We start from the raw sequence: 19,134 nt of genomic DNA on the forward strand, positions 1-19,134 counted from the left end.
CTATTAGGTAATTTGGAAGGTTTTTCTCAAGATGGAAACCACCATCTTTAATACACTAGGTTTTTAAAAAATTATTTTATTGAGGTTCTATTGGCTTATAACATCCTGTAAATTTCAAGTGTACATTATTATGTATCAACTTCCACATAGACTGCGTTGTGTTCACCATCAATAGTCTAGTTTTTGTGCATCACTATACATATGTGCCCCTTTGTCCCTTTCACCCTCTTCCCCTCCTCTCTGGTAGCCACTAATCTGTTGTCCTTATCTATGTGTTTATCTTCCACATATAAGTGAAATCACATGGCATTTGTCTTTCTCTGACTTATTTCGCTCAGCAAATACACTCAAGTTTGATCCATTTTGTCACAAATGGCACAAATTTGTCTATTTTATGGCTGAGTAGTATTCCATTGTGTGTGTGTATATATATATATATACACACACTACATCTTCTTTATCCATTCACCAGATGATGTGTACCCAGGTTGCTTTCAAGTCTTGGTTATCATGAATAATGCTGTGATGAACATAAGGGTGCATGTAGTTTTTTGTATTATTGATTTCATGTTCTTTATATAAATACCCATTAGTAGAATAACTGGATCACATGGTATTTCTATTTTTAACTTTTTGAGAAGTCTCTCAATGTTTTCCATGATGGCTGCACCAGTTTGCATTCCCACCAGCAGTGTATGAGGGGTCCCTTTGTCCAAATCCTCTCCAACATTTATTTCCTGTCTTGTTAATTGTAGCCATTCTGATGCGTGTGAGGTGGTATCTCATTGTAGCTTCGATTTGCATTTCCCCAATAAGTAGTGATGTTGACCATATTTACATGTGTCTCTTGGCAATCTGAATATTTTCTGTAGAAAAAATGTTCATAACCTCTGTCCATTTTTTAATCAGGTTGTTCATTTTTTTGTTGTTGAATTATATTAATTCTTTACATATTTTGTAAATTATCCCCTTGTTGGATATATGATTTGAAAATATTTTCTCCCAGTTGGTGGGTTATCTTTTCATTTTTTTCATGGCTTCCTTTGCTTTGCAGAAGGTTTTTAGTCTGTTATAGCCCAATTTGTTTATTTCTTCTTTTGTTTCCTTGCCTGGGTAGACACAGCACTTGAAAAAGCACTGCCCAAAGTAATATCAAAGAGCGTACTGCCTATGGAATACTGTCTATGAAGTTTTATGGTTTCAAGTCTTACAGTCAAGTCTTTAATCCATTTTGAGTTAATTTTTGTGTATGGTATAAGATAATGGGCTACTTTCATTCTTTTGCATGTGGCTGTCTAGTTTTCCCAACACTATTTATTGAAGAAACTTTCCTTTCTCTGTTGTATATTCTTGGCTCATTTTTCGAAGATTAGCTGTCCATATATGTGTGGGTTTATGTGTCACTGTCACTGCTGGGGACCCAGAGACTTTTATACAGCCCCCACTGCTGGTGGAGCTGTTATCTGGGGTGCTCCCACAGGGGGCTGGGTCTCCACTTCTGTTGTGTTTCCTGAACCTCTGGCCACTGGTCAATCTGTTACTACTTCAGATGTACATGTGCATAGATATCTATGTGTCCTGTTGTGCTGTGTAGTGAATCCTGTGTTTGTAAATGGATGTCTGATTGGTTGTGACTTGGGAGGGAAGGACAGAGGAAACAACTCACTTAGCCATGATGCTGAAGGGGGAGTCACAGCTTCTAACATTCTCCTGGAGTCTTGGCCTATGCCTTCATGTGAGGACCTGGGGACCTCTCTGTGTCCACACAGGTGACCTCTTACCTTGGACTCTTTGATGGTCCCAGGCACCAATGGCCACACAGCTTTGTTCTGTACTCTTTACTGTGGTTGCCTCTCTCTTGTGGAAACTTTTGTTTCTCTTTTTCTGCATTTGTCTGTGGCTGAGTATTTCAGAAATATTGTAAGTATCATTTCTCAGTGTTAGGAGCAGACAAGACCTCTAGGGGGGCACACCAATCATCCACTTGACTGTGGAGTCTGATCACATGACCACCTCCCCCCCCACCATGTCCCAAGCTATTCATTTCCGAGCCTGGCCTGGAAATTGATGTGCACCTTCTATGAACCCAGACCATTGACCCACACCACTTTAAGGAGTAAGATTCATGACATCGTGCTTCAGATGTGAAAAAAGCTCAGAGATGGGGCATTGGTGCTCATGGTTACATGGGCAGAGAGTGATGGAGGAACATTAAAATAAAAGTCAACATTGTTCCCAAATTCAGAGCACTGATGTGCTCATTGTCCCCTAAACCTGAAGATAGGACCACAGGATGAGGAGGAGAGCTCCGCCCATGGAAACAACGATCACTGAGAAGAGAGAAATGACTCATAAATCTGTTCCCAGAGAATTGGAGGTAGATGTTGCAAGGAAAAGAGAAGTCTCTGAGGGAGGCTGTGATAGAAAGAAAACCAACAGTCTGCGGCCAGCAGAGGAGGCTGTTTCCCTGTCTTAGATTACTGTATTTCTCCTTTATGCTCATTGCCACAGTGACCTTGAGCTGAACTGTACAGTGACATGGTGAATGTGTGTCTCCACTGATCTGAGCTCTGCAGTGCAGCAGGAACCTGCATCTTTGCTGAAGCATCTCCAGGGCCTGAAGAGTACTGTCCATGGTGAGGACCCCACAGGGATCTACTGATGGATGGACTGAGGACAAAGACTCCATGGAGGAGACTTTGCGAGGAATGGTCGTGCCATGGGTCCCCATCACTTGAAAGGGGCATCTCAGGAAGGCATCACATGTTTTTACTGTGAAGTCCTGTCCTTCAGTGATATAAGTCAAGATCAGGCACTGTGTGGGCTCAAAGGAGATCCCATTTCTATCTGAAATGTCTACATAGAACCTGGTACAACATCAGACCCAGCCCTGGAGAGGTGCCCTTCCTTTTCCTGTGGGGCTGGTGAATGACCTCATGACTTGAAGGACCCGTTTCCCAAGGGCCACACCCTGTGCATCTGTCAGTCCTACTAAGCAACTTTGTCTCCTCCATCTTCACAGTAGATCTAGAGTGAGGAGATGCGATGACCCCCACTCTCATGGCCCTGCTCTGCCTTGGTGAGATTTGAGTAGTGGGAGAAGAAGACCCAGCCTGGGAGGGAGCCTGCCACGCATCCATGTCCTGGTCTATCAGGAGACCACAGCATTCAGGAGGCTCATGGGGAGGAGGGTTATGCTCAGGCTTCAGGGGAAATATCTTTCACAGATAATTCTATTCCAGGGCTGAGTGTGAGCCTGAGGACACCAGTGCACACAGGTGAGTCTCTCTCCAGGTGTCCAAAGTCCCACCTCCGCAAAGGGGACAAGGAGCCATCCTCAGGCAGCTGGGGATGGAGAACAGCACTTCTGGGCTGAGGGATTGGGGACGTCTGGGAGGGTCCAGGGGCTGAGATGTGGGGAAGTGGGGGAGTGGAATGTCTTGTGACTCAGCTTCTGATTTCCTTCCAGGGACTCTCCCCAAACCCACAGTCTCTGCTGAGCCAGGCTCTGTGATCCCCTAGGGCAGGCCCATGACCATCTGGTGTCAGGGGACCCTGGAGGTCCAGGAAAACCATCTGGATAAAGAGGGAAGCTAAGAACCCTGGGACAGACAGAACCCACTGGATCCCAGGAACAAAGTCAAGTTCTCCATCCCACACATGACAGGGCACACTGCAGGGTGATTTCATTGTAAATATTAACAGCCTCATTATTGGGAGATGATTTTTCTCAACAACTCTGAGCTCTTGGGGCACATCCAAACTCTGTCCCAAAGTGACTCAGAGGCAAATTCAGAAAACAAAGGGAGACTGAAAGAATCTAATTAAAACAGAGGGAACCCATCTACAGCAGAGAAAGTGTTTATTAAGGGACTACATAAGAGTTATCTCATGAGAAATTGTAAGGAGGAATTATAAGAACACAGAGCCCAGGGAAAATCCTTGAGCTATATCAACTCCTCACCCATCCCCACTTTTCTATGACTTTCATAGTCAGCTGACACCATCAGAAAATAAGTCAGACTCCAAGAGTAGTAAGCAGGAAAAATTCTCAGTTATGCAGCTGGTACAGGAGGTCATTTCCTGTCAAAGGGAAGCAGGTGCCTGGGTGGACATCCAGGGATTCTGGGTGATTTTTGTCTGCCCTGACCTCTGTGGCCTTTCTGTCCACAATTCTTAGCCTCACATTCCAAGCATTAACAGTGGAGAATCTCATCCAGACGGTTGTGGCTGCCTTGATCCTGCCGGTCTTTGGGATTCTGCTATTTCAGGCTCTAGACAGACCGAGAAGACCACAAGATACAGCAAGGTGGTAAACATAAGAGAGACAATGCACTGTTCAGAGTGATAGGGCCTTGGAGATAAATCTTGTGTGTCCAGGAGCTTCTGAAAAACATCTGGGGCATATGCTGTGTGAAGTATCAGACAGTCATTGCAATATGGAGGAATCATTGTTCATGTGCAAGGACAACGTCTGGACTCTTCTGCCATTAAACTGTGGAACTTTACTTCTCAACCACTGTTGACTTATCTTGAGGTGCTCCTGTCTTCACTCCTTTCTGTGAAATTAGCATATATCCCACATGGAAGATATGGGACCACACCTCCTTACACATTCATGCTTTGGTGCGTTTTCGTGTAATACATTCTTCTTAATTTCTAATTACCACATAACTTGATTTCTGTGTTAAGGAGTCTCCATCTCTTCATGAAAAACACACAATCTATCTTAAATCAATAAATTGGCATAACAAAGATCTTGGCTGAAAGAAGAAATCTAAAATGATGCCCTAACAACCTCTCTGGGCTCCAGAAACCCTTTACTTTTCATCAGGTTGTACCTGTGTAATTTCTGTAGAAATATCATCACTTGGAATCAAGACATTGCTTTCTGAAGTGACAGCACAGTTCTTACCACTTTTGAAAAACCCACTGTTATAAACACTGATCAAGGCTTTTTTCAGTTTCTCTGGTGTATATTCTCCCTTCACAGCCAAATTTAAGGTGCCAAGGTGAAGTCCCTGATGTAGAGTTGGGAAGTGATGCACAGAATTGACTCTTACAAAACAGTCTAAGCCATTAGGACGCCTTGAATTCCACTCTGACAGCCTCCAAATGCTGTTAATTTTCCTTGCATTTTATCTGTAATGATCATTCATACTCCAACGCTGTGGCACAGTTTCAGTGAAATCACAAGACCAAAATTCCAGCACATTCGGGTGAGATGCAAAGTGAAAAATGGGAATATCAGTTTTAGGAAAGAGTAGTGAGCACATAGAATTCTGATTCAATTCACTTCTTGTAGGAACGCAAGGTACAGCCATCAATTCATAGAGTAGATTATACTTATCTACTTGAAGTAAGAGACACACAGCTCTTCTTCAAGTATATACCTTAGAGAAAAGGTATATGTAGATATGCATCAGGATCCATGCACAAGGACATTGACAAGAGAGTTATTCACATTAGTCAAATCTTTTTAAGACTACGTGAACCAAAAAACATAGAATTTGGTGTTCTATGTAGAAAATCAAATATATGCCATTGAAAATGAACAAACTAAAATTCAAAATGGCCGTGCATATCTATCTTCGAATATGATAATGAATAAATGTAAGAAGATTATAAAAACAATATCTTTAGTACTATCATGTTTACTTAATGTTAAAAAGGAAACAATGTATTATTTAGGAATGTATACCTAAGATAAACCCCATGAAGAAAGCAAAGAAAGAATTCCACCAAATACATGATGGTGGTTACAAATAAGATGAGGTTGGATAGTTTTGTTCAAGATGGAAACCATAGAATCTTCTGGAATACTGACAAAGTTCTTCTCAAGTTTCATTTGATGACTCATAAGTCTACTTGTCATTACTTGTAGATTACATTTCTACTCTACAGACTCTATTTTCCATACAAGTTAGTGAGGTGTGTGACAGCCACATCCTATACTAGTGACTAATTCCTAACAAAGTCGCTGTTGACTTGTTATAGCAAATACTTCACAAGTTGGACTTGTGTTTTCATCAAAACATGACCTCCACCTGCCTGATCACTGTCACCTGACTCTAGTCAGACAATGAGCCTCTTTCCAGGTGACAAACTGTGTCTCTGAACAAAGACTTTGGCCAATACTTAACCATATGCAACTAAGAATTTAAAGAAGGTTCATGTGAGTTCCTGAACCCATAATGGCCCAAGTCTCTGAATTGGGATGAATCCAATCAAAACGTGCTTGAGGATGATTTCAGAGATGAGGTTTAACTCCATCAGGTAGTGGTTTGAGGTCATATCCCTAGGGTTGGTTCCAAACTATACCATACTCCGAGTATTTGGCCTTTTCTTGGACCTACTCAGCAAGAACAAGATAGAAGTCATGGGAGAGAACCAGCTCCCCTTTCCTACAAAAAGACCTACGTCAGAGTTTCTCGTGTACCTTGTTCTGTGAATCTTGTTCTGTTCTGTCTGATTCTGTCTGCTTCCCTCATCTGCACTGAACCAGACAAGATGAGCTGGTGTAGTACCTGGATCTCCACATCCTCACCCTGTGTTTCCTGGAGTGGAAGTGGTTTGGACTGCAGGGAAATCAGCCCAGACCTGATTCTAGAAAAATTGGGTCCACATGGAGCTCAGCAGACATAATCACTTTCAAATGGGGTCCTTTATCTATCCACTTCCTTTTTCCTAGAATTCTCAACACTCCTGTTCACTTCAGCTGAGAGTCTTCCACATCTCTCAGATCTATCCTCTCACTTCACCTTCTTGAGGTTGACCTTCCATGATGCCCAGACTAGTTAGGATCCTCTATTGTCTAATATCCAATCTTCAAGGACTTATTCCACACAACATATGTCATAGTGTATAATTACATATAGGTTGTAATTAATTATTTGATGTCCATCACATCCCCAAGACCAGTATGAATCAAGAACAGGATCCACTTCAGTTAAGCACATATTTTTGTTTTCATGCTTGGCAAATTGTGTGAATATGTTGACATTTCTAGATAAATTTTGACTGATCAGAATGTTGAATGGATGGATTGTAAATGGAAAATTGAGAGAATGAGGTTCATTTCCCACACACACTGCAATCTGAAGTAAATCAAGCCTGCATCTTCCCTTGCTGCCTTCCTCTTTCATTTGTGCAAATTTGGTCCCTCTCTCAGTTCCAAGACCCAAGAATTCCCCATTTTCGACACCATTCAGCTGAGACATAAGAAAAAGTTGGCAGAACAAAATAATCCAAGCCAATAAAAAACAAAATGATGGAGGCAAGATTGGCTACACAGTCTGTGGGGCACAGTGCAAAATGAAAATTCAGGGCCTCATGTGCAAATTTCAAGATGGTGACAGCAGAACATTCACACAGTTTTGAGGCATATCCAGGCACACAGCTCACCACCCGTGAAGCCTGCCCTGCAAAGAGCAATGGGGAATCCAGTTATTGCACATTGTTGTGCTGATGAGCATTTTCTGAGAGCCTCTTGGGTGCCAGGACCGGGGAGGGGTACTGCACACACTCCTCTGCTGAATCTTCACCACATAACTATTAAGTGAGGCTCATCTCCTCCTTTGTAAAGAGGATTTCAGGGTCATGAATTAAGTTGCCTAAAATTCACTGATTCAAGGAAACTATCTATTTACAAATGAGCCTGTCTTCTATCTTCTGCCCATTCCAGCTCACTTCCTCCCAACTCAGTCCTACCCAGGCATTGCCTTGAATAGCTGGCAGGACCCTCACCCACAGCTTCACGGTCGGTCCTGGTTTCTGTCTCAGCCCCAGTCTCTGTAACTTTGATGAAGGCAGCTGTGTAAGGAGGTGCTGAACTCTGGGGATTGCGTGATCTGGATTCCATTCACAGATGGAAACTCACTGGAGATATGACCTTGAAGAACAGACACAATATTTCTAAGCCTTGATATTGTAGTCTTTAAAGCGGAGATGAAATTTGAGAGTTAGAAATCATTCCAAAAAATAACTCCACTGACAGGCCCTGAAATAACTGACACTTCACAAACAGTAGTCCCTTCCCTTAGGCCTTCTTTCTGGAAAGGAGAAAAAAGTAGGGCCCCTTGAAGAGAGGTTCTCATTTCTTCCAGGGCCCTCCCTGCACCAAGATTCCAAATTTTCCAGACATTTTTCCATGGCAATGATCCTGTGAACATCTATGCCTGGAGAAAGGGATACGTTGAGCTCCAGTATAACCAGGCACATTGAGATCCAAGAGCAAGACAGCAGTCCCCAATCACTCCATGTGCACAATGACTGCAGGCTTTGCAAATGCCCCCAACAGAAAGTGCCCCTGGAGGTAGAGATGACAGGCCAGGGGCCTCCATAGCCCACTCTTCTATTCTCTGCTTCTGTCCTCAGGCTGAACAGGGAACTGTGTCCTCACACAGATCCCATCTGTACCTGGACCACCCACAGTGCTTTAGGGACCAGACATGGATCATGGTGCTGCAGAGTCTCATGCTACCTTCATAGAAATATCTCTATGATGACGTTAAATATCCTTCAAATAATAAGGTGGCATGCAGTTTGTAAAGTTTTCAATGTAATAAATAATTTGATCCTCATATAAATCTCATGAGGAAATTACTAATTTAATTTACATTGCATGATTAGGAAGTCAAGGTTCAGAGATCCTGCAGCATGTTTAGAGTCACAGAGCGAAAGATCCCTGAATGAGACCAGGCTGCCAGACACCAGAGCGCAGTCTTGCAAACACTATACATTTCTCTATTCTATTAGTTTCCTAGGACTGTCATAACATTATTACAAACCAGGTAGATTAAAACAAATGGATTTTCTTACAATTCAAGAGACTAGAAGTCCACAATCAAGGTGTCCAATGTGCCCATTCTCACTATAGGGTCTCTAGGGAAAAATCCTTCTTTGTGTATTCTTAGCTCTTGTTGGCCCCAGACTCCCCTAGGCTTGTGGCAGCATGACTCCAATCTCTGCCTCCATCTTCACATGGCTGACATTTCCTTGTGTATCCTCTTCTTCAATGACTTTCTCCTTATGTGCCCACTCTCTGCTTCTGAAAAGGGCAGCAGAAATGCCAGATTAGGGCCCAGCCTAGTTAATTACAATCTTATCTTAACTTGATTACGTCTGCAAAGGCCCTATTTCCAAAAAAAGTCACATTCACAGACACTGGAACTGAGAATTTCAACATACCATTTTAGGTGATGCAATTCAACACATAACAACATCCAAAAGAAAGCATACCCAGGAATGAATTTATCAAAGGAAGCGCAACACTTATATATTGTATTATTGCTATTGTTGTTTTAATCTGCTGAAGGAAATATGAAAAGACCTAAATCAATGGAAAGACATTCCAGGATCTTGGCTTGGAAGATTTAACATTGTAAAGATGGCAGTACTCTCCAAGGCAATCTGTAGAATCCCTTTCACAATCCCTTTCAAAAGCACAAAGGCCATTTCTGCAGAAGTGAAAAATCCATTTCTCTAAGTGATGGTAAGTGCAAAAGACCCACAATAGCTAAAAAATCTTAGCAAAGAAGAAATAAGTTGGAGAACTCATGCTTCCGGCTTTCAAACTTACTACAAATCCCGAGTTATCAAAACAGTGTGGTGTTGGCATAAGGACAGACATAGAGCTGCATGAAATAAAATTGAAGGATGAGATATAAACCCATACATATGAGCTATTGACTTTTGACAAAGGTGTCAAGACCACTCAATGAGGAAAGAATAGTCTCTTCAACAAATTGTATGGAGAAAACTAGATATCCACATGCAAAAGAAGGAAGCTGGGACCTTACACATCATATGCAAAAATTATCTCAAAATTAATCAATGTAGAAGCTAAAATTATAATACTATTAGAGAAAAACACAGAGTCAATCTTCTCAACCTTGGACTTGACAGTAGTTCCTTAGAGAAGAATTAAAGGACAAGGAGCAGAGAAAAAAATAGACTAATTGAACATCGCTAAATTTTAAAATATTTATCAAGAGTGTGACAGACAACCTACAAAATTGCAAAATATATTTTCAAATCAAATATCTAATAAGAGTCTAGTATCCAATATCCAGGGCCTAGTATTTAGTACTCTTTATAAAAGCATAAATAATACTTTTAATCCAACAACCAAAAACAATGACCCAATTCAAAAATAGTCCAATGGCTTGAATAGATATTTCTACAAAGAAGATGTAAAATGTACAGCAAGAATATGAAAGATGGTCAACTCATTAGCAATTAGGGGAATGCAAATAAAACTACAATGAGTTACTACTTCAAACCCATTAGATTGGACATAATTTGAAAAAGACAGCTAGTGTTGATGAGGATGAAGAGAAAGCTGAATCCACATACATTGCTGCTGGGAATTTGAAATGATTCAGCCGCTGTAGAAAGGAGTCTGGCAGTTCATTAAAACCTTAAACTCAAAATTACTATATTACCTAGAAGTACCCCTTCTAAGTTTAGGTTTCAATTATGCAAGTTTAATAAGTTACAGAGATTTGCCATACAGCTATGTGCTACGGATTATATTCCATGATCACGTGGCATTTCAGACAGGAATGCAAGGTTTGTTTAGCATTTGAAGATCAATCAGTGCAATTTACTATATCAGTAGACAAATAAGACACAAATATCTCATTAAAAAATGCTTGACATAATCCAACACCCTTTCATGAAATCACTCTTAGAAAATTCAGAAGAGAAGAGAATTTCATCAATGTAATAAGTAGCATTTAAAAAAACCAACAGCTAATGCCACACTTAATGGTGAAAGAGCAAATGCTTTTCTCTAAGATTGGGAACATGTCACAGATATTTCTTCTTATCACATCTATTCCATATTGTACTGGAGATTTAACCAATGCAATAAGATTAGAAAATGTAGTAAAAGGCAAATATGTTAAAAAGGAAGAAATAAAATTGTCTTTATTCTCAGCTTACATGATTATCTACACAAAAATCCTAGAGAATATGCAAAAAAACCAACATCAATCTATAAATGACTTTATTAATGTTGCAAGATACAAGGTAAATAGCTTTTAATTCAATTTCTATATACTAACAATAAACTAGTTGACATTGGCATCAAAATGTCATTTATAGTAACAGTAAAAATCATGAAATACTATGAAATATATTGAACAAAATATGTGAAGGTTCTGAACAGGAAACTACAAAACACCAATGAAAGAAATGACATATGACCTATTGCTGCATTCTATTTCCTAATATTTTGTTGAAGATTTTTGTATTTATGTTTATGATCGATGTTGTTCTGTAGTTTTCTCTTTCTTGTAATTTCTTCACCTAGCTTTGGTATCAGGATAATGCCAGTCTCATATAATAAGTTAAAAAGTGCTACTGCCTTTTCTGGAAGCTTTTTGTATAGAATTGGCATTATTTCTTTCTCAAATATTTGGTGGAAATCAACAGTGTACCCATCTGGGCCAGAGATTTCTCCATGGAAAGGTTTTTAAGTGTCAATTCCATTTATTTAATAGACATAGGGATTTTTACACAATACATTTATCCTTGAGTAAATTTTGGTCACTTGTTTCTTTCAAGGAATTTGTCTATTTTATCTAAGTTGTGAAATTTCTTGGCATAAATTTGTTTGTAATAATTCTTTATTATCCTTTTTAAAGTCTGCAGGATTGGTAGTGATGCCTCTCATCCTTTTTTTTTTTTTTTTTTTTTTGAGGAAGATTAGCCCTGAGCTAACGTCTACTGCCAATCCTCCTCTTTTTGCTGAGGAAGATTGGCTCTGAGCTAACATCTGTTCCCATCTTCCTCTACTTTATGTGGGAGATCCACCACAGCATGGCTTGCCAAGCGGTGCCACGTCCGCACCCGGGATCCGAACCGGTGAACCCCGGGCCACCAAAGCAGAACGTGCAAACTTAACTGCTGTGCCACCGGGCTGACTCTCTCTTATTCTTGATACTGGTAATTTTTGTTCTGTCATTTTTCCTCTCCTTCTTGTCATCTTTCTTTACATCCTATGTGCTTTGATATGTAGTAATGTCATTGACACTTTTTTCAGCAATATTTGGCAAATTCAATTTTGTGTGATCCTATACCTCATAAATAATCAGGATTTTGTTTCCAAAGTACTTTTTTCTTAATGTCTTCTCATTCTTGACTGCTTTTTAAATTGCACTGGAATCAGGAAACATGGTATGTACAAAACCAGTTTGGAGAGAAAAAGACACTTTGTTGTCTAATAAGTAGTCAATATTTTTTGTTCAACACGTGCTTTAGAAATGAGCATTCCCACTTGTTGCAATATATATCACAGAAATATGTCCATAAAAGTTATGCATACTATATACACAATTGAAAGCTTTATCATATATGCACTTCAGGTGAAGATTTAATTCTCATTCAACTCTCATGGAAAATATGTGCCTACTTAATCTATCAGATATTATATATTATTCTGATAAATGTTTGTTCAAATCCTTCATTATATATCTATTTATGTTTTGTATGTTTCAAGGATATGTGATTAGTTGAGTGAAAGTTCATAACCGTTATCTCTTCTTAGTAGTTTATTTAAAAATATGAAATATCAATTCTTGATCTTTCAGAAGTATTTTTGTGTTTGTACCAAATGACCACAAATTTAGCAGCTTAACACAAATTTATTATCTTATGCTTCTGTAGTCAGAACTCCGAAAATGTCTCATCTGGCTAAAATCAAGGTGCTGACATGGCTGAATTCCTTTCTGGAGGCTCCAGCGAGGAGAATCCATTCCCTTACTCATTCAGATTATTGGCAGAATTGTACGTTCTTGCATATATACATATATGTACATATCAATTGATTACTAATTTTTCTATGTACTGTCAATTTATTTTGTTCACAGTAGCATCTCATTTTCTCCATTTTGGGTTTCTTATTCTTCTCACTGATTTATATCATTTAGTATTACTTTCAGAGAGAGTGTGCATGCAAAAACATCTACATCCTTGTATCTCTAAAAATGCCTGATTCATATTAATGTTCTCTCTCTATCATGGTACTTGGTAAAGGAGAAGATTCAACTTGTTAGAGTGAAAAAAATCTGGTATTTAAGAAATTTGCCCACCAATGCCCTCCTTATGCCTCACAGAAATGCAGCCTGACATGATGGGTTTAACGTGTGAGACTTGAGTCCCAATATGTCAGATATTCCTCCAGTCTCTTTATGTTTAAGGATTCAACCACTACTGAGAGTTCACCTTTGCCCCTTAATAAGAACTAGGCTCAGGATAGAACTCTGTACTCACAATTAATACCTTGAAGGTATTTCTCCAGTATTTTCTGTCACTTGTTTTTGTTCTTGAGAAGTCCAGTCCCAATGAGCTTGTGAGGCATTTGCATTTTCTCCACTAGTTTTAGAATTATTTTTTTTAGCTTATTCTCAATGTTCTCTGCCAGAGTAAAGATGTGATTTTCATTTACAAATTCATGCACTTTAAATCCATGTTCTTTCTTCATTTCTGTAAAAATTTCAACCACTCTCTCTTCAAGTTTCCCTGATACCATTTTCACTTCTTTCATCCTGAAACTGTGATAGATGTCTGTTTACTCTTCTCATTCTGCTTTCTGTGAATATTTGTTATCTGTCCTATTTTTCCATTTCTGGTGTCACTGTGATACATTATAGAAACTTTAATCAGTATTTTGTTCCAGTGATGTCAGCAAGATGGTGGAATAGGAAGTCCCAGCCCTCTGTTCCCCAACAGAAGCACTGGTAAAACAATATTTTGGCCAAAACACCTTTATGAGAACTCCAGAATGGAGTTAAGAAGTTGCAACACCTCAGACTAGCATAAAACCAAGAAGAACCAATTTACAAATGGATAAAAAGAGCAGTTTCACTTTTCCCATGTCACCCCTCCCCCAAGCCTCTGAGAGATCAGCTCAGCCCAGGATTCCTCCCTCAGAGAAAAAAGTGTGCAAAGCTGCATCTGAGGGCACTGCCCCAGAGACCTAGGGATGTCTCACCTCAGAGCACAAGATGACAGGTGCACCTGGGGCAGCCAAGAAAGAAGAAATGGGCTCTCAGAAATGGCACAGCCTTGAGACTACTCCTCCAAGAGGGTGGGAGAGGAGCGGAGTGTGCATTTCCACAGAAAACATTTTAAGAGGCTCCCAGAAGCTGTAACTGGGCTGATTGGCGGTCTTCTTCTGCCATAAACAGACCATAAGGACTGGAAGAGGTGCCTGCTTCTTCCAGTGCACAGACACCAAAGCAAAGCTACAAGAAACATGGAGAATCAGGAACATATTACACTACCAAAGGAAAGAAAAAGAAATCTCCATTAACTGATGATATATATATCATATATATATATAACATCTATTATATATATATATATATATGTGTGTGTGTGTGTGTGTGTGTGTGTGTGTGTGTGTATGTATGTATATAATGGAGATCAATGGGTTGCCTGACAAGTTATTCAATATAGTTGTCCTTATTTTAGGTGAACTAATCTTGCAGAAGGGTACTAAGAGTACACAATCATGAAAGAATAGGCTCCTCAATAAATAGTATTGAGAAAAACAGATACCCACATGCAGAGAAATGAAATTGGAACCCCAGCTCACAACACAGGTGAAAACCAACTCAAAATGGATTAAAGTCTTCTCAACTTAAAAAGCAAATCTCCCTGTTATTTTAGCCTCAGGATAAGTTTATTCGGGAAAAGTCAAAAGAATTGCAGTCCAGGTTGTGCATGCTATGGTGAGCCATAGGAAAATTCAGCAAACGAAGGAGGGGAGCTGCCTTTATAAAGGAAAAACGGGGAGTAGGGAGAGGCTGTTCTAGATGAAAATCCATTGGAAAAATGAAACAGTTGAGGGCGGCAATAGCTTTTCACTGGCTGTTCTGTGGAGTTTTTCACTGGCCAGGAGAGAAAAATCTCCCTTCGATAGTAAAATAGTTTTACTTCCTGTGGAAGATGCAGGCTTCCTCTCTTCCGTTTTTGGTATAATTGACAATGCATGATAGGGAATGAGAGCTCCACCTACAGGCCTTCCAGACTCCAGATTGGTTAATATTTGTTTCATTAATTTCCACAGGCATGAACTTAAGACCTGAAACTATAAAACTACCAGAAGAAAACATAGGTGAAAAGCTTCTGACATCTATTTGGACAATGATTTTTTTGGGGGGATATAACACTGAAAGCACAGGCAAGAAAACCAAAAATAGACAAATGGGATTGCATCAAACTAAAAAGCCTCTGCACAGTGAAGGAAACCATTAACAACATGGAAAGGCAATTTGCAGAATGGGAGAAAATATTTCCAAACCATATATCTGATAAGGAGTTAGTTTTCAAACTATATCAGGAACTCGTATAACTCAATGCAATAATAATAATAATAATAATAATAATAAAATAACCCAATTTAAAAATGGCCAAAGGATCTGAATAGGAATTTCTCAAAAGAAGACATCCAAATGGCCAATCAGTATATGAAAAGGTGCTCAACCTCATTAATCATCAGGAAAATGCCGAGCAAAACCACAATATCTCCTCACACCTGTTACAATAGCAACTACCAAAAACAAAAGAGACAACAAGTGCTGGCAAAAATGAGGATGGAAAGTTGTGTACTGTTGGTGGGAAGGCAAATTGGTGCAGACATTTTGGAAAACAGTATGAAGGTTCCTCAAGAAATTAAAAACAGAACCACCGTATGATCCAGAAATCCTGCTTGCGAGTATATTTCCTAACTAATGAAATTAGGATATCAGAGAGATATCTGCACTCCTATGTTCATTGTAGCATTATTGATAATAGCCAAGATATCGAAATAACCTAAATGCCCATCAACGGATGAATGGATAAAGAAGATGAGGTGTATATATACAATGGAATACTACTATTCATTCTTTAAATAGAAAGAAATTCTGCCATTTGTGACAACATGGATGAACCTGGAGAACATTATGCTAAGTGAAATAAGCAAGATAAAGACAAATAAAACATAGTTTCATTTACATGTGGAGTCTAAAATAGTCAAACTCATAGAACCAGAGTGGAATGGTGGTTGCCAGGGGCTGGTGAAAGGGAGAGATGGGGAGATGTTGGCCAAGAGGTGCAAAGTTTCAGTTACGAAGATGAATGAGTGGTGGAGATCTAAGGTACACTCATGGGACTACAGTTAACAATACTCTTCTGTGTACTTGAAATTTGCTTGGAGGGTAGATCTTAGGTTTTCTCACCACACATGCAAAAAACGGTAACTCTGTGAGGTGATGGATGTGGAAGTTAGCTTGATTATGCTGATTATTTCACAATCCATACACATATCAAAACATCATGTTGTACACCTTCAATATAAACAATTTTTATTTGTCAACTATACCTTAATAGAGATGAAAAAAATTGTTTCATGTAATAGATGTGTGCATGTGTGCAACTGTGTGTCCATGAGCGTGTGTGTGTGTGTTTGTAGAATTTTCCTTTACTCGTCATTCCTTTAGTCACCCTTGCATCTCACTTTTTCCATTTTGGGCTCATTGCTTGCCTAACTCAACTGCATCACTTAGTATTCTTTTGGCTCAGTGGGAAAATAGTAAAATATCTAAGAACTTGAAGATCCAGAAATGCCTTCTTTCACTCTCGTTCTCTTTATCAAGTTACTTGGAAACATTTTCTTATTTCAAATAAAGTGTAGGGTTCAAAGTGCTAGGAGACAAAAATCCATCAAGGATCCATCCCCCTAAAGCTCTTCTTGTCTCTCATGAAAACATGGCCCCACGTGGTGGGTTTAACCTGTGAGATTCAGGTCGGAGTCTCCTGCTTGGGGACTTGCCCCTGCTGACCGTTTCTCCTTTGTCCCTTAAAAATAATTTGGCTCCATATACAATTCTCCACAGACTCCTAATTCCTGGAAAGTATTTCTCCAATCTCTTCTGGCATCTCTTTTTCTATGGGGGAAGTCTGGTCCCAAGAGCTTGTCATTCTATTGATGGTTATTTGCATTTTCTTTAGGAAATAATTTTAGGACTTTTCATAGGGCTCCAGGACAGTCCTCCTCAAATTTTTCTTTTGAGTTGAAATTCACGTAAAAGAAAATTGACCATTTTAAAGTGTACAATTCAGTGTAAGATATATATATATATTTAAATCTACCTTCACTTTCTTCATTTACCTAAAGGGTCAAGACAAAAATGTCATTTTTAATTATATGCCTCCTAGCACTTAGTCTTTCCTCATCTCTGTAAAAAGTTCAATTCTTTATCTCTTGAGCTCTTGCTAGACATCATTTCCCTTCTTTCCCCTGACACTTACAAAAATTATGACATTGGTCCTCCTCATTCTGTTACCCTTGAATCTTAAATTTCCATGTCTTGTCTCTCTGCATGGCATTCTGTAAAATTCCCTCATTATTACATTCCATTTTCATAATTGGCCTTAAGCTGCCTTGTCCATGAGGGATGAATTTTTTTAATGTCTTAATTCTACTGGATTTCTCATCTCTAAAATTTCTTACTCATTAAAATAGTTTCTTATTCTATGAAAACGATCCGTGTTATTGCATCAAAAATTCAATTTCTCCCTTTATGTTACAGATATTTAAACTCACAATTTAAAATTACTCTCCTATTTTCCTATTGACCCTATTTCTTGCATATGACAATCCCATTAATCAGTAGCTTGTTTCTCACAGCATGTTCATCATGATTAGGACAACCCGACTGTCCATTCTTCTTAGAAGGCTCTGCTCCCACACACCTGATCTTCCAGAGAGGGTTTTCCCAGGGCTGTCCTGGATTCAGGTTGGCAATGGGGAACTGTTGAAGCTGCTCCTGCCCCATGGCATCCAGTCTCTCAAACTTAGCACCTGCTCAGGGTTGTGCCTGGCAGGGATGGCCCAATGGGAGCCTCACATTCACATGTGGGCCAGATGCCTAGGACTGAAAATACTGGATTCAATCTGTTTCAGGCCACACAGTGGAGATTGCTCAGTGCTGACCACGGGCTCTGGGCAGTGGGAAGATATTTCAGTGCCCACCTAGAAACATAGAGAAGGGGGAGCCACAGCTTCCAACCTTCACCTGGAGCCCTGACCCTTCCCTTCTTGTGAGAACCTGGGATCACTTTCTGCGTCCACACAGATGACCTCCCCACCAGGACTCCTTGATGGTCTCAGGCACCAGTGGCCATTCAGCTTTCTTCTCTATGCTTTGCTATGGTTCCCTCTCCATCTTTGGAACTTTGTTTATCTTTTTTGCATTTGTGAGTGGCTACGTATTTCAGAAATATTGTAATTTACATTTATCAGCGTTAAGAGCAGAAGAGAGATCTTGGGTGGGAACAGCAATCATCCACTTGACTGTGGAGTCTGAATCCATGATTCCTTCCTGGTCCAACCCAGCCATGTCTTAACCTGGCCTTGAAATTGATTTATCCCTCTCATGAACCCAACACCACTGGCCAAAAAACACTCTGAGGAGTGGAGTTCATGACAATATGCTGCCAATGAGGATACCAAGGCTCAGAGACTGGACATTAAAGCTCAACATCAAATGGGCTGTGCATGTTGGAGAAATATTTAAATAAAAATCATCTCTGTCCCAAAATCGGAGCACTGACCCACTCATTGATCCCTGAAGCTGAAGACAGGACTACAGGATGAGGAGGCGATATTGCCCAAGGAAACAAGGGGTTTGAGGAGGTAAGAATGATTCAGAGGTTTGTTTCCAGGAAGATGGGGCTGGATGTTGTTGCAAAAAAAATAAAAGTCTGTGAATTGGGCTGTGATAGAACGAAAGCCCACACTCTTGGGCCATGAGAGGAGTGATGTTTCCTTCCCTTATTTCACTGTATTTCTCCTTTGTGCTCATTCTCACAATGACCTTGACCATAACTGTACAATTAGACATTGAGCGTGTGTCTCTGCTGATCTGAGCTCTGCAGGCAGCAAGAACCTGCATCTTCCATGCAGCATCTGGGCCTGGATGATCAGTGTCCATGGTGAGGACCCCACAGGGATATTCTGATGTGTGGGCTGAGGATGAAGGATACCTCATGGGGGAGGATCTGAAAAGGAATGATGGACCCTGGGTCACCTTTACCTGGAAGGGGCATTTCAGGAAGACACTGGGTGTGTCTGCTGTG

This window comes from Equus przewalskii, chromosome 9 (genome assembly GCF_037783145.1).
Source record: "Equus przewalskii isolate Varuska chromosome 9, EquPr2, whole genome shotgun sequence".
NCBI lineage: Eukaryota > Metazoa > Chordata > Mammalia > Perissodactyla > Equidae > Equus > Equus przewalskii.